The sequence below is a fragment of the Ahaetulla prasina genome, chromosome 1, assembly GCF_028640845.1.
Source record: "Ahaetulla prasina isolate Xishuangbanna chromosome 1, ASM2864084v1, whole genome shotgun sequence".
Taxonomy (NCBI): Eukaryota; Metazoa; Chordata; class Lepidosauria; order Squamata; family Colubridae; genus Ahaetulla; species Ahaetulla prasina.
The window spans coordinates 196,012,010-196,025,523 of NC_080539.1; the positions used below are offsets into that span (position 1 = coordinate 196,012,010).

Here is a 13,514-nt window from a genome sequence, read left to right on the forward strand (position 1 = left end):
AGACTGATGGGAAGGAACTGACAAGGCCTCCCTCTCCAGGACCCTCCTCTCTGGCACCGCCCCAGGTTCCAGCTGCAGGCCAGGAGGAGGAGCTGACAAGGCCTCCCTCTCCCAGACCCTCCTCCTCCCTGGCAACACCTCAGGTTCCAGCTGCTGAAGATCAATCTTGGATTGACCTGAGGCAGCGACGAAAAGATAAGCGTGCGCAGCAAAGGAAGAGGTGTGGCAGGCTCAGAGATTGCTGAGTCACTGAGCCACACCCCACAGGGGATAAAAGCGGGTGGAGTTGCCATCTGGCCCTTGTGATGGACAAAAAGCTACCAAGTGTGAACTTCAGATCAGTCGTTTGGGAGTTAAAAGGCCTGGACTATGCAAAGGATTTTTCTGTGAGCTCTTGGCAATGGATTTTGGACATGTGGGTTTCTGTCTCTGTAAGAAACTCGGAACTTGGCAGGCCTTTGCACTGTCGCTGCCAAGTCTGTCGTCCACAACAGAAAGTCAGGTCTGTTGTAAATATAAAGGACTGTGGGACACATGTCTCTGCATCTTCTCTGTGAGGTGGGGAGGGGGACAGAACACAAAATAAGCCCAGATTAAATCTCTGGAATTAATCTGACTTCATTCTGGTTGCAATCTTGGTTCTGAGAGAAGTCAAAATCTCCCTAACGAAGCAGATTCACCATATGAGATTCCTTCTGAACCTATATCTCCTGCTAGAACAGCAGGTGAAGGCTATGGCCAATTCTTTGCCCAATTGCAGACTTTTTTGAACTATGACTTCCTTGCAACAGGTAAGTTGCTATAACACAACCCTATGTGAGGCTGGCTTTGTAAATTATTCTGAAGTTTCACTGAGTCAAGAATACTCACCTGCAAACTGGAGATAGCAGATTCAGGCATAATTTCTACATTGCGATTACTGCATTGGCTTCTGGTTTGCTTCCAATTCAAAGTGCTGATTACTACCTTTAAAGCCCTACATGGTTTGGCCCTGGGTGATCTTTAAGGGAAGGAATGCTGAGGGAGATGAATGCGATGAGTTTGGTGACATACTTTTCAATAGCTGCCTCCCTCCTCTTGAAACATTCTGCCTCCTGAGATAAGGAATGCTCCCAAATTCCTGGGTTTTTTTCCCCCTGGAAGACTTTAGAATATCTTTTTTGTTTGGCAGTATATTTTGATGCTGATGATATTGTGATAGCTTAATTAGGGTGTACATGGTTTAAAATACTGCATTTTTATTGTACAGTATGGGGAAGTACCGTGAATCCTGCAGCCTATAAATAACTATAAAAATAAACAAATAAACCGGCAACTGCAGTGTTAAGCCTATAGCAGCTCCATCCATCTCCTGAAGAAGAAATGAACAGAGCGATCCAGACAGGGAAACTTTATCTCTAAACTAGACATCAAAGCAAATAGCAAATCTTTTTCTTGCCATCCAGATGCAAATTCAAAATGTCCTTCTTCATTACCAGCTATATGCAGTCCTAACCCTTTCTCATTTTTCGATCTCTGTCTTTTTCTGTATGCTGAATCAAAGTGACATTCACCCGCCCTTGAGCCAACGGAAAACTACACCCGCATATAATTTGCTACCCCCCCACTGCCGCTCCCTCCCTCCCTTCCCTATTTTGGGTTGAGGTGAAATGGCACTTATTTACTTATTTACTCCAATAAATGTGAGGCCTGTGAAGGAGAAGGATTGAGGATTTTTTTCTCAGCTGTTTCCCTTTCCTCTCATCCTGAGCTTATGAAAAAATATTTACCAATCATTCTTCTTAATGAAAGATGGAGTCAAGCTAGAGGATTTAACCATCATGCTCCCAGTTTTCTGCAAGTGGTCTATGTGAATGCATCCAGAATGTGCCTCAGTGACAGGTAAGCAGTCACGGTGGGGGTGGGGTGTGTGAGAAGAAAGATTGGAGAGGAAGCTGAACGGTCCCACCACCAGCCAACTGTATTTGGAGCTCCTTTGGAAAAAGCACTAAATGGCTTAATGGGAAATTTCCTTACCTCCAATTTCTTTAACTTGAAGTGTATTAGATCTGAGTTCAAAATCAGCCTCCAACAAGCCAAAGTTCTAGAGAGAAGTACCTTTCTAGAAACCTGGCAGTAGTGGTTTTCAAATCCTGGTGCTACTGGGTTGCTATTGGTACTATGCGGTGCTTCTGTGCATGCACAGAAACTTCTGCACATGCACAGAACATTTTTGATGATGTCTGGGTGGGTGGGTGGGTGGAGTCTCCCACCACCGCTACCAGTTCACCCAAACCGGGGCGAACCAGGAGCAACCCACCACTGAAACCTGGTCTTTCTTGCTGCCCCAACAGAATTATTCAGGGGGAGTCCGCGGACCTCATGGGCATTACGGAGACCTGGGTGGGCCTAGGGGGGGGTCCCCCTTGTTGAGTTATGCCCTCTGGGTTTCCGAGCATTTCATCAACCGAGGGCCCAAGGTAGGGGTGGAGGGGGGTGGCGGTTGTTATTAGGGAAGATCTAGAGCCGAGGGAGGCCACTGTTCCTCAGATTGCCGGTTGTGAATCCCTCTTTATGAGGTGGGGCCATAGGAATCAGTTGGGCTTGTTGATCATGTACCTGGCTCCTTGCTGCGTGACCACAGCCCTACCCGAGTTGTTGGAAGTACTTGCCGGGGTGGCGGTTGAGACCCCCAGACTTATAGTCATGGGGGATTTCAACTTGCCATCGACCGGCTTGTCATCCACTGCAGCTCGGGAGTTCCAGGCTTCCATGACGGCCTTGGACCTGATTCAAGTAAATGATGGCCCTACGCACATGGGAGGAGGCACGCTGGATCTAATTTATATCTCTGGACAGTGGCTAAATGATCTGGAATTAGATGATTTAGCAACAGAACCGGTGTCATGGTCAGATCATTTTCTCCTTCCCCTGGACTTTCGAACTGCCACCCACCATCGCAGGGAGACGGAACCAATATGCTGGTTCCGTCCCAGGCGCCTGATGGACCCTGAGAGGTTCCTGACGGAGCTTGGGCCATTTCCTGAGGATCTGGCCCACGGCACGGCTGAAGAACTAGTTGTGGCCTGGGAACAGGCCGCGGCTGGAGCTTTGGACCGTGTCGTGCCTTTGCGGCCTCTGACCCGGCGCAGATCACAGCCGGCCCCTTGGTTCTCCGAGGGGCTGAGGGAGATGAAACGCCAGAGAAGACGCCTAGAGAGTACCTGGAGGTCCAGTCGTTCCGAAGCTGATCGGACACTAGTTAGGTCTTATTCTAAGACCTACCGAGTGGCAATGAGGGAGGCCAAGCGTTCTTACGCCTCCACCCTCATTGCGTCGGCAGATAGCCGCCCGGCCGCCCTGTTTCGGGTGACCCACTCTCTCCTTCATCAGGAGGTGCGGATGACCCTTTGCAGGGACGTGCCGAGGAGTTTAGTGGTTATCTATACGATAAAATCGCTCAGGTCCGGGATGGTCTGGATCAAATTGGGATGATCCAGGTGAGAGGGCGGAGTCACGTCTTGTCGAGATTGTTTGGGATGAGTTTGATCTTGTGACTCCCGAGGACGTGGACAGGCTGTTGGGGAGGCTCCACGCCACTACATGTTTACTGGACCCGTGCCCTTCCTGGTTGGTGCTGGCCACACAGGAGGTGACACAAGGCTGGCTCCAGGGGATTATCAATGCTTCTTTGTTGGAAGGGGTTTTCCCTGCCGCCTTGAAAGAGGCGGTGGTGAGACCCCTCCTCAAGAAGCCTTCCCTGGATCCAGCTATTTTGGGTAATTATCGTCCGGTCTCCAACCTTCGCTTTGTTGCGAAGGTTGTAGAGAGTGCTGTGGCGCGGCAGCTACCCCAATACCTGTCTATCTAGACCCGTTCCAGTCTGGCTTCCGACCCGGATACAGCACGGAGACAGCTTTGGTCGCGTTGGTGGATGATCTCTGGAGGGCCAGAGACAGGGGTTATTCCTCTGCCCTGGTCCTGTTAGATCTCTCAGCGGCTTTTGATACCATTGACCTATGGTATCTTGCTGCGCCGGTTGGGGGGATTGGGAGTGGGAGGCACCGTTTATCGGTGATTCTCCTCCTATCTCTCTGACCGTTCGCAGACAGTGTTGACAGGGGGGCAGAGGTCGGCCGCGAGGCGCCTCACTTGTGGGGTGCCGCAGGGGTCGATTCTCTCACCCCTCCTGTTCAACATCTATATGAAGCCGCTGGGTGAGATCATCAGTGGCTTTGGGGTGAGATACCAGCTGTACGCTGATGATACTCAGCTGTACTTCTCCACCCCGGGCCACCCCAACGAAGCTGTTGAAGTGCTGTCCCGGTGTTTGGAAGCCATACGGGTCTGGATGGGGAGGAACAGGCTCAAGCTCAATCCCTCCAAGACGGAGTGGCTGTGGATGCCGGCACCCTGATTGGAGGCGAGTTATTGGCCCCAAAGGAAAGGGTGCGCAACTTGGGTGTTCTCCTGGATGAACGGCTGTCGTTTGAAGATCATTTGACGGCCGTCTCCAGGAGGGCTTTTCACCAGGTTCGCCTGGTTCGCCAGTTGTGCCCCTTCCTTGATCGGGATGCCTTGTGCACAGTCACTCATGCTCTTGTCACCTCTAGCTTGGATTATTGCAATGCTCTCTACATGGGGCTCCCCTTGAAGTGCACCCGGAGGCTTCAGTTAGTCCAGAATGCAGCTGCGCGGGTGATAGAGGGAGCTCCACGTAGCTCCCATGTAACACCACTCCTGCGCAGACTGCACTGGCTGCCTGTGGTCTTTCGGGTGCACTTTAAGGTTCTGGTTACTACCTTTAAAGTGCTCCATGGCTTAGGGCCTGGGTACTTACGGGACCGCCTACTGTTACCTCATGCCTCCCACCGACCCGTACGCTCACACAGAGAGGGACTTCTCAATGTCGGCTGGCGGCCCCCAGGGGAAGATCCTTCTCTGTGGGGCTTCTACCCTCTGGAACGAACTTCCCCCTGGTTTACGCCAAATATCTGACCTTCGGACCTTTCACCGCGAATTGAAAACGCATTTATTTACTCGCGCGGGGCTGGCTTAAATTTTGTTGTTTTTTTAAATTTATATTCCATATTTCTAAATTTTATATGAATTTTAATGGGTTTTTAGAATTTTAAATGTTTTAAAGTTTTTGGCCAATTGTGTAATAAGTTTTTTAATTTAATTTTAATTGTATATTGTATTGTTTGTTTTTACTCTGGCTGTACACCGCCCTGAGTCCTTTGGGAGAAGGGCAGTATAGAAATCTAATAAATAATAATAATAAATAATAATAATAATAATGATCCTGAAGGACAGAGGCCAGGGGCCAGAAGCAAACGGAGGGAAGAAGTGGGACTATACCAGCATAATGTGCCCAATTGGTATGAGTCTGAACCAGGCCCTTGGAGTCACCTGACTGCACCATCAACATAACCCAAATTATAAAATTACATTGGTGGCCGCATACAAAGAAAACCTGTATAAAATGTTTTACAGGTAGCATATCCCACCCACAAGATTGGCAAAAATTAGTAAAAAATATTCTCCAATTTGCTGGAAATGTGAAATGGAATTAGGAACATATTACCATATGTGGTGGGAATGCCAAAAAACAAAAATAAAATTGGCAGCAAATAAGAAACTGGTTAGAGGAAATGTTAATAATCAAAATCGAGGTCAAACTAGAATTTTTCTTATTGGGTATGATGGATGACAAACAAGATAAAAGTGTTAATTATTTAATATTGCACATACTAACCACAGCAAGACTAACATTTGCCCAAAAGTGGAAGTGCAAAGATGTACCCTCGAAAGAAGACATAATAAATATGTCTTCTTCCGAGGGTGCGCAGATATGTGCAGAGATGGATAGACTTACCCTAGAACTTAAAGATAAATATGAATCAAGATACTAGGAGGTCTGGAATAAATTTTATGATTGGCTTGAGAGGAGGAAGAATGCCAGAAAGTAAGAATAAGGAGTGTCTGGAAATGTATATATCAATGTATATTGTAATTATGAGGGTAGAATAGTTATATTAAATATGTATAGAGTTGTAATAGTATGTATAGAGTTGTATAACATGGTATATACTTGATATAAATAGAATTAGGAGATATGTAAACCTATATATAAACTGAGAACATATGACATGGTAAATTAGATTTGACATAGATGTTAAAAACCAGAGACGTGGAGCAAAGTCCACTGTTTTTGTTTTGTTTTTAAAATTCAATAAAAAATATTAAAAAAATAAAAAAACATAACCCAAATTATTATAAAACAATCTCCCCTTCAAACAATATTTGGTATTAAATGAGCCTGTTTTTTTCAGAGCATTTGGAGAGTCAAAGGGTTTGCTAAAATCTGCATGAAGATTCTAGTTGACTCCAAGCATCAGTAAATAGAAGATAGTATTATTACAGTAATCTTCTGAATTTCTCAAACTTTCTCTGAATATCAGGCATACTGTTTCTTTAGTTCCCCATCTCTTTGCATTAGTTGCTTCATTGTTTGCAACAGGTCCACATAAATGTTCACAACTTTTTGGGATGTCATTTTAACTCTTGTGACTGAGTAAATGCCATCTGCTTTAAAAGGCCATAGTTTGCTATGATGTTGTCAATGTTCCAACTGACGAACCCAACCAAAGCAAGCACGGCCTTGACAATCCAATCTCTGAATGCAAACTTTATTAAGTACATCATTTCAGCACAGATGAGGGCAAAACCCAATCTGGCTAATTCCCACGCAAATCCACATAATTATAGATTCTCCCTCCCCCTATTAGACCGAATCACATTGTCCAATTGAATCTTATTGTATTGTTATGGGAAAAAATCTTTGGATTTGACAAACACCTGCTGAAGTGTCCTTGGTTCTCACAGCTGTCTTCTTGATATCTAGAGCTTACATTCCATCTCCCCTGTTCCTTTCTTCCTGGGTTCATTGGCAAGCTGAGAAATAATAATGGCTGCAACAGCAAAAGTAACTTTGAAACTTGACAGCTGTATCCTGTTGCAACGTATGTTTAGTGACCCAAGCCAACCACCAGGAAATTTTGGAGATGACGGATACAGTATAATACAGATTCTCAAATGAAAGCTGTAGTTATTCCACAATGAACACTCACTGCGAATACTCAGATTCTGAGTACTGTTAAAGTACAAATGATGCATTTGTATAATGCTGTGACTCCCAGTTTTAAACTTTCACTCTCCATGGAATGAAAGTGAGTGGCTCAGGCTGTAAGATAGCCTGGGTGGCTCAGGCTGTAAGATAGCCTGTTATTAAACACAGCTGCTTGCAATTACTGCAGCCCCAAGGTTGACTCAGCCTTCCATCCTTTATAAGGTAGGTAAAATGAGGATCCAGATTGTTGGGGGGGGGGCAATAAGTTGACTTTGTATATAAATATACAAATAGGATGAGACTATTGCCTTACACAATGTAAGCCGCCCTGAGTCTTCGGAGAAGGGCGGGATATAAATGTAAATAAATAAAAAAAAAGTACATACCTGCATATATTAGGACCTCTGCTAGGATGCTGGGATTATTCTAGGAATGTAAAATCAGCCAAAGCAAGGCAGTAGCTTTTTCTGTTGATGCTCAGCAGAACCCCACCTGATTTCTTCTAACCAATACAACTGAACTCCTTCACATATTTAGGAGAAAATGGGGAGAAGCCTCTTGTCTGCCATTCTCTTCCTTGCCACTGAAAGTTCATGAACATCTGAGTGCAAATCTCACTTCAATAGTTCTACAGTCATCACTTGCTTAGGGGCTATTTACATATGGCCCATAATCACCATGACTACATCATAGCCAGTAACTCACTGGAACATCTCTGGGAGACAAAGCTGGAAAAATATAATTATACATTCATAGATGTGCAAATATTTTTGTAAACTGTTAGACTTTCTGTTCTCAGTGGCTTTCAAAAATAATAGTTTCTCAGCAGACGATCAAAAAATTGATGCATCTTGTCTGGTTTGCATAGTATTCTTATTAATTCAGAATAAGGTTGGGATTCTGATGTTCACAGATCAGCATGCACGCAAAAGCTTGCATATATATTTATGGAACTCTTTATGTACTTTGTGTGTACATGCGCGTGCACGGGCACTTTGAAATCCTCTTCTCTGACATATTGCTCTTCAGATGAGTTGAAATGGGAACTTCTAAAATTCCCTGCTATGGTACTTGTCTCCAGTAGCTGAGAATTCTGGAGAACCTCTCCTCCATCCCTTGTTGTAACACATCTGAATAGGATGAAGCTGAGAAAAGCTACGGTGAAATCTAGTCCATAATAACTGCAAGGTAAGGCATCCTCTGGAAGGAGATGAGGCAAATAGATTTGAAACAACTTGCAGCTCCATTGACAGCTGCTCTAGTTCCTTCACTTTCAGTGAATAAAAAGAGACTTCCAGACAGATATAAGTTTTTCATAGATAGTGTTACTTTTCAAACTATCCATGAAATTCATCCAAAACTGTGAAATAGGAGTTGACCATGAATAATCCCATAATTCCACAGAAGAGCTCTACTGGAACAGTTTTCTGACAAGTATGGCTGGGAAGTTTGACTTCACATATGTTTACAGTTGCTCCTGCATAGGCTTGTGGGGCAAACTGGAAAAGTGCTTAGAAAATAAACTTGATGGCAACCCCAAACAAAGAAAGACCTGTCCATTTTGGACGTAGTGCCTTTCCCTCCATTATTCTGCGATGAAAAACCTTGTGCCTGGCTAGTATAAACTATAACTTTCACACATATGTATTGAGCTCTGTAATACTTCCAGCAGATAACTTCATGAACAATATGAGAAATGAAGTTTATTTTTCAATGCAAACAAAACTGCACATTATACGCCAGAGATGAAAAATGGGGTTTTCTAAATTTTTAGTAGTTGATTAATATTTAACTAACAAAAACATTTACGCCCTGCACTTAAATTTACAAGGACATAACATTTTGCTCTAAAAGCATAAGTGTAAAGACAGATGAGTCTGGAAAAGGAAAGCATTCATACACTAATTCTTATTTCTATCAGGATGCTAGTTTGTCTGTCCTCCATAACCCACTGGAATGGCTGTGGAAGAAGCAGAATTACATGAAACTGACTTCATAGGAAGTTCCTGATGGCCTTTTCTGCAATCTGGAAGAATTGCAGATGGAATTCTGGTGGAATGAACAGATCATTCTGTTGGAATTCGGTGGAATGAACAGATCCCTCATACAGTAATCACAATGACTGGAGGCAATTTTGTACTGCATCCTTAAGCTGTATGTTTCCTGTGCTGTCAGAAATGAAGCCAGCTTTCCTGAATTTCAACATATCCTCCGTTTTTACTCCAGTTGTTCTATTCAGATTGCACTAAAATGCTCCCCCACAATTGCTGGGCTCTTCTGCTCCTTTCTTCTTCTATCCATAGTAGCATTGCATGTGCAAATTATTTTCCTTTCTGGGTACAGACAAGGCAACAACAGTTTTACACAATCCTTCCTGCTCCTAGACTACAAAGGAAATTGGGCAGAACCCTTATTGATTTCACCAAGTAAAAAAAGAAATGAAATAAATGCCTAATGTTTTGATGTTCCAAATCTATTTTTAAAAAAGTTTAGACTTTTGTAGTAGACAGTGCAGCTGCCCAGTACATAATGGCGTTCAAAAGCAGAAAGCAGAGACTGGGAGAGATATACCTACCTGAAATTCACCAGCTAATTGGAATGGAGACATTTGTGTAAAATGGAACAAAATGCAGCAAGGAACCAGACTGCTCAGCTTGTTTGGGGCAGGGCCAGGAAGCCAAAATAAACATCACCTTCCCAGCAGCCTCAGAGTGTACTGAGGATGACATCATCAGTTCCCATTTCTTGTCCTTTTGGAAAAAATAGTTAGCTTGTCCATGGGTGTTGAAGCATGTGACTTGATCCCAATAGAGTCCAGCAGGATCTGAAGGCTACAGATTTCAAACTCTATTATCAACGTGTGAGAAAGCGATCTTTATCAGATCCAGTATGAACTGATCTGATTTGAATTTTATGTGTTGTGAAGTTAATTACCAAGTGAAATCATGAGCTTTCTTTCACTGAATATGGCATGAAGCAATGGCAGGACACTCTGTTCATTTATTGGGGATGATTTCATTTAAATTTATTTATTTAAATACATGTACAGACACATAATCATGGTAACTTACATGTGGGCATGAGGATTTGTTTTAAATTGCAAGTTAAACAGAACAGATACAAAATACAAATAGAAAACGATGCATTACCAGCTGCCATGAAAACAGTAAAAACAGATTGATTCATCCATCTTTCCCTACACATTATGCCACTAACTGAAAATTGCGAGTTTTCTAATGTTTTGCTCCATTTGGTGTGTATTTCAGTCCTCCATAATCTCAGCCAGTAAAATGAGGGCCATGTGAAGGAAACAATCCAGGTTGAGAAAGTGTCTCTATTGTGTTAAAAATATTTGAAGGCAATCACCACTGCTCTGGCCTACAAAAATATAGTCGATCTGTGCAATGAGGAAGCGGCTCTGCTTCCTATCCTTTATCGTATTAGCAAAGACATTTGTGATTGAACCACTCCAGACAGATGCCTGAGGCACATAAACATAATCCCTCTTTTGAGGGAAAGGTATCTAGCAAATATGACATTTGTATAGAAAATCTAGTTCAAATGTGGCTTTATGTCATGGGAGAGATTATGCCCTTGCCAGTCAGATAAATTCAGGAACTGAGCTTCAAAACAAAAAACAAATTAAAATGAAAAGGAATCATTTTGTGGATCCCAAAGAAAGGGAAAAGGCAAATAAACGTGTGTTTTTTTTAAATTAATACCAGGGAACATACCTAATATTCTTTCCTCCTATTTTTCCCACAACAACATTGTTTGGCTGAGAAAGAGACTGGGCCAAAGTCACTCAGCTGACTGTGTTCCTAAAGTGAGAGTAATTACTAGACCAAACTGGCTTTATGATGGCTTGCAGAATCAGTGAGTTTAACTTTTGCTTATATGTTGAATAACTATGAGCCAGTGGTGGAATTCAATATTTTTTATTACTGGTTCTGTGGGCGTGGCTTGGTGGGCATGGCAGAGGAAGGATACTGCAAAATCTCCATTCCCACCCCACTCCAGGAGAAGGATACTGCAAAATCTTCATTCCCACCCCACTCCAGAGGAAGGATACTGCAAAATCCGCATTCCCTCCCCACTCCTGGGGCCAGCCAGAGGTGGTATTTGCCAGTTCTCCAAACTGCTCAAAACTTCCCGCTACCCGTTCTCCAGAACCTGTTAGAACATGCTGAATTTCACCCCTGCCATGAGCTTATTTTTGCTTCCCCCTCCTGAATTCCTGGTAGATCAGTTTATTGTTGCTGGTAGCAGAAATAACTAAAAAGTTATTTCTGAGGACTATTTAAGTAGTCCTCAGTGGTCTATAAACGATATTCCCCAGAAACCTATTAAGTATATTTTTTCTTTCAGTTTTTATAGAAATTTATTCATAGAACTGACTTATCAGTACAACCTTCATAGATAGTATGGTGTGTTACTTCCATTTCCCTGTTTTGTTCCTTGGTTGGATCACTTGCCAGCCCTCACATTTGCTTTAGCTGTTCCTCTGACCTTTTTTATCCCATTATTATGCTTTTTGAGTTATTTTCTTGAAGTCTTTTTCTTTTCATATCAACCATTCCTGGTTTATTTTTCTTTGCATAATCCAGAGAATCATACAATCAATCGCCAAAACCTATTGTCTTCCCAGCACTAAAACAGATCCGGAAGCCAAAGTAAAAAATGACATCTGGTGTGGTCTTGTACATGTTCGCCAACTTTTTATGGATTTCTCTTTTGGCTACAGTGGCTTTTCTAGGATGAAGATCATCAATTACCATCTGTTTATGCTGAAGCAGCCGTTTGTCATGAGCTTCCTCGTTGTGATGGTCACCATGTCATGCATCTTGGCAGCCTCCCTCATTCAGGGAATCAATTTCCCTGAATGAGTACTAGAGGAAAAGGTGTGCTTCACACACTCTGTCCTTCTTGGGCTTCCTCTTGAACCTGTCATGTCAAAAGTGCCACCACTCAAACTGAAGATCAGCATGATCTTTTCAGCGCCACCTTTTTTGTCCATACCTAATAGCAGCTGCAATTGGCTTGTAATGATTTGGAACACACTGAGACCAGCAGTGGTTCTGGTGTCTTTTCTTGCTTGGTGCTAGGGATCACTGATGTAAGCTAGGACTATGGCCACAACATTTATAACAGTCTTTCCTAAACATGCCTCTGCAATCCCCTATGTTTTGATTAGCCCCACAGATGATATTTCTCCTCAATAAAAGCTTTTAGTTTTTCCTTAGTGCTCTACCTAGACGTGGAAGTCTGGTGCTTTACCTCTGATTGCACAATAGCATCATGAAATATGTAGGAAATCATATACTTTTCATCAAAGACTTTGTTAATGGGATTGGTTGTCCCTTGGTTCTTCACAGCATCATCAATAACTCTGCATGTCTTAGTGAATAACACATATTGTCCTATTACCCTCATCATTTCCATCTTGCCATGTTGGAAAAACACAAGAATGAACTGATGTTAGCGGTCTTGCCTGCCTGCCTGCACAGAAGAATAGATTAAAAAAAAACATGTCATGATACCTATTAGAGACAAGCCAGAAATTTATCAAATATTCTTAAAATCAAAAGCAAGAGGAAATGTTTGGAAAATAATTTCATCTGCATTTACCTTGGTTTCTTTGGCAGCCATTTTAAGATTCAAATGAAAGAGAATCAAATTTCTCTTTGCAATTCATGTGTAACACCAGTTTACAGAAAGGTTGAAACTGGAACTGAAGGGAAAGAATGATGTTCTTTTTGACCTTCTTAAATATTGCCCTGAAATTATCTGTCTATTACTACCAAGGCTTCCCAATATGCATATTTCAGTATAAAACTGAGTGGCCCAAGTATCCAACCTGACACCTTCAATGATCCATAGAATTTTTCAGAGACAAAGAAACTCCTTAGTTAGAGATGTTCTTGTGCAAAAAGGATACCTAAAAGTAGAACGTTGGAAGATCTTCCTTTTATTCTACCTTAACCCAAGTAAAGTGGTGCTCTTATCTCACTTTTTGGTCTCTGAAATGGCATTTTTACAAGGGCACCATTTTGCTTCCTCATGATATGATTTTTTTTACATTGCTTCAAAGATGCTTGAACCTTACTTCTGAAGTTCAACAGCAAACAAAAGCCACAGGGAAGCATTATATGCTCTATTTCTTGAACTAGAAAAATAAAGCAAAAAGCGTGGGGATATGCCTGCCACAATTTCTTCTGCCCAGTTCTCCTTAATTCACTTGCTTTCTGCACTGCAGCCTCTTCTGAAAGAATAGTTTCTTTCTAACAGCTACAAATATATATATATTGCTGGAGCGTTATTTCTATTAGCTGAAACTGGAAGAAAGAAAGGAATATTTTGAGAAGAGCTCAGTATGAACTAGTCCAATGTTAAATATGATTCT

The 13,514-nt window shown here is 42.6% G+C and overlaps 1 pseudogene; it reads right to left on the reverse strand.

The window, feature by feature from the left end:
- Positions 1–11,578: 11,578 nt before the first annotated feature.
- LOC131189066 (small ribosomal subunit protein eS24-like) lies at positions 11,579–11,954 on the reverse strand (annotated as a pseudogene).
- Positions 11,955–13,514: the final 1,560 nt, after the last annotated feature.